Below are 3,187 nucleotides of genomic sequence, written 5' to 3'. Positions count from 1 at the left end.
AAACAAACTCCAGAATTCTCAAAAATATCACTACACAGAACCCTTACCAGTCTGTTCAGGTTGCCTTCCCCATCTGCAGACACCCACCCACCCACACACACTGGTTATGAGTGTTGATCACTGTGTTCTGTCTTATAGGAAAACAGATGCCCCTTTGCATATGGGTGATATTGGAAAATTGCCACAAGCTATTTTTAGTCATGAGAAACTGGCTCTAGACCGGAGACTTGACCTTCTCACTTATAACTCAAACATGTTTGTCTCAAAGTTTCCTTCACAGCGCCTGTCCTGAGTCAGGCTTGTGGCTGGATTCTCTGACAGGGAGAAGCAGAAGAGCCGAGCAGGTCAGGCCACAGGCATTGTGCACTTGAGAACGGCCATGTGGTAAACTGTTACAATAGACGCTCCTACTGCTTACATGGTATGAAGGTGTCTGTAGTAAATCTAGCTCACAGGAAGTCCATACGTGGGAAGACAAAAGGATAAGATGCCTAAAATTTCCTCGATAATAAGATAATTTTTTTAGTTGAAAAATTTTTCACCAGGCAGTGGTGGTGCACCCCTTTAATCCCAGCACTCAGGAGGCTGAGGCACACAGATCTCTGAGTTTGAGGCCAGCCTGGTCTACAAAGCTAGTTCAGGGCAGGCAAAGCTACACAGAAACCCTGTCTTCAAACAAACAAAAAGATCCACGTTTTTTCATACAATGTACATTGATTTGTTTCTCCTATTTTTCCCAGTTCCCCCTCACCTCTCCTCTCTCAACCTTGTGTTCTTTTTGGCTCTCACTAAAAAAAAAAAAAAAAAAAAAAAAAAAAAAAAAATCAAAACCAAGAAACACACACACAGGACACAAAAAGTGAAAGCCAAATAATCAAAAGACCAATAAATCAGACAAAAATCCCCAAATAAAGAAACAAAAAGGTTATACAAATACCATTGAGGTTCCTTGTGTTGGCCAACTATTCCTGGCCATGGGGCCTGCCGTGGAAGTGTGGTTAGTAGACCCACTGAGATTCTGTTGGAGAAAACTGGCCTTTCCTTTGCCAGTGGGTTATCAGCTGCGGAGTCTTGGTTAGGGTGGGAGCTCATGTCCACATCCTCCACTCGGTGCTGGGACCCCTCTGAGCTGAACCTGTGCAGGCCTTCCGAGTACTGACACAGTTCCGGTGTGCACCCGTCCTCTTGTGTCTAGGAGACACTGTTTCCTTGGCGTTGTCCAACAACCCTGGCTCTTACGATCTCTCTACCTTCTCTTCTGCATCAGCATAGATCCCTTAACCCTGTGAGGAGGAGGCTGATGAAGACATCGTTTAGGTCCGAATGCTGTCAATGCTCTCCAGCGTCATTGTTTTAAAAGTGCTCCCTCTGCTCTTTCTCTTAGAGGCTGTAAACATAAACTTAGTGACGATTATGATAAGTAACTCTGTGCTGTGTAAGGCACGAAGGTGCCCTGTGTTTTCTCTTAAGGTTTACCTGGAAACTTACAAGGTGTAATGTTTTATCGGTGTGTACACAGGCTGTATTAATTCACCGCGCTGACTAGCCTATGTGTGCAATTTCAACTCAGTCTTCTTTATTACGGTGATGTTGCACAGTGTCCTCTAAGTGGAATAATTGCTGTCTCTAGAACTCCAGCTGTGCCTGTTTAAATCATCACAGCTGGACTTGATAAATGCTAGTATTCCTTCCAGAAAAGGAGATAGCAAGACCATTAGCCCTCACCTGGATATCCACCCTCTTCCAGCTGATTGTTTGCAGCTAGGCCCCAATTGCATGAGGCCTTAAGGTTTTGTTTTGTTTTGGAGAAATCTTGGTATGTAGGCTGGAAAAAAAAAAAAAAAACAGGAGTCCACCTATGCAGAGATTGGAAAGCTGTTATATATACTGGGTACAGGCCCCCCAAAAAATAGATATTGCCATCTGGGCATGTGGTACATGCCTTTAATACCAGCACTCAGGAGGCAGAGATGATGGATCTGTGAGTTCAAGACCAGCCTCGTCTATAGAGCAGATTTCAAGACAGCCAAGGTTATCCACAGAGTCCCTGTCTCGAAGAAGAGGAGGAAAAAATTTTTCTTACAATAAAAGGTAAATTTATTTGTTAATGTTGTATTTCATGGTATTAAATCTCTTTTAAATTGTCCAATTAAGGGATTTATATGTAAAGTTAAAGATATCTGGAATTTTTCCTGGGCTAAGAAATAAAAGAAAAAAAAAACAGAAAAAACTTTGTTATCTAAAACTCCAGTTACATGTTTAGCTCTCTTAGTGTCCCGTCCAAAGGAAACTCCATTTCCCCAAACTCCAAAAGCTTGTACAAATATCCAAAAACAGCCTCAACCTGAACTATGGGAGGATTTCTGACAATTATATAAAAGCCAGCACTCCTCAGAAATGTGTGAAGCAGGTTTCCCTCTACTGGGAGGAGTCACTGGCAGAGGGCACATATGGCTGCCTGTCAGGAAATCAGAGCCCATGCTGGCCTCCAGGTTCCCGCAGAATCACAAGAGCCTGTTACACATTTCAAGGTCCACGCTGGATCCTGGCTCTTCTCACCCCAACTCCTACCCTAAATAATTCCCCAGCTTCCTTCGAGCACTAGTTTAGCTACATTATTGCTTTCTCCCCCCCTTCACCCCCCACTGTGTTTCTCTATCTCTCTGCTTCTCTCATGGACAAGTCAAGTCTGCTGGCCATGTTCAATCTGCTTCTTTTTCTCTCTGCTCTGGACTGTTCCAGACATCTCTGGCTGTTCTCTCTCTCTAATTGCTTCCCCTTAACCACACCGTGCAGTGGTTGGTCATGTCATCAGTTTATATACCAATTACTCCTAACCCTGTCTATTCTTCGCTGGAGTCCAAATCACCTCACAAACCACAGGGACAATGATCTCAGTCAGACAGGGATAGTTTATTGAGCCTATGGACTTGTTGGCCAGGACCATGGTCCAGATTCGGGAACTGAACCATGACCCCAAGTTAAGATCCTACCGGGTTTTTAAGCCCCAAATCTGCAAACATCTGTGTCAAGTTATTCCATCAATCAGGATTTAGGGATAGGGGTTTTCCTTAGGAACGTGTCTTTGTTGTACACTTACCCTGCTCCCATTGGTTGGGGTGTTCAACTGTGGCAGGGACTACCTTATCTAACATTCATGTCCTAATTTGTCTACCAGGATGGACCT

This window comes from Rattus norvegicus, chromosome 1 (genome assembly GCF_036323735.1).
Source record: "Rattus norvegicus strain BN/NHsdMcwi chromosome 1, GRCr8, whole genome shotgun sequence".
In the NCBI taxonomy this organism is placed as follows: Eukaryota; Metazoa; Chordata; class Mammalia; order Rodentia; family Muridae; genus Rattus; species Rattus norvegicus.
This window is presented reverse-complemented; position numbering follows the sequence as displayed.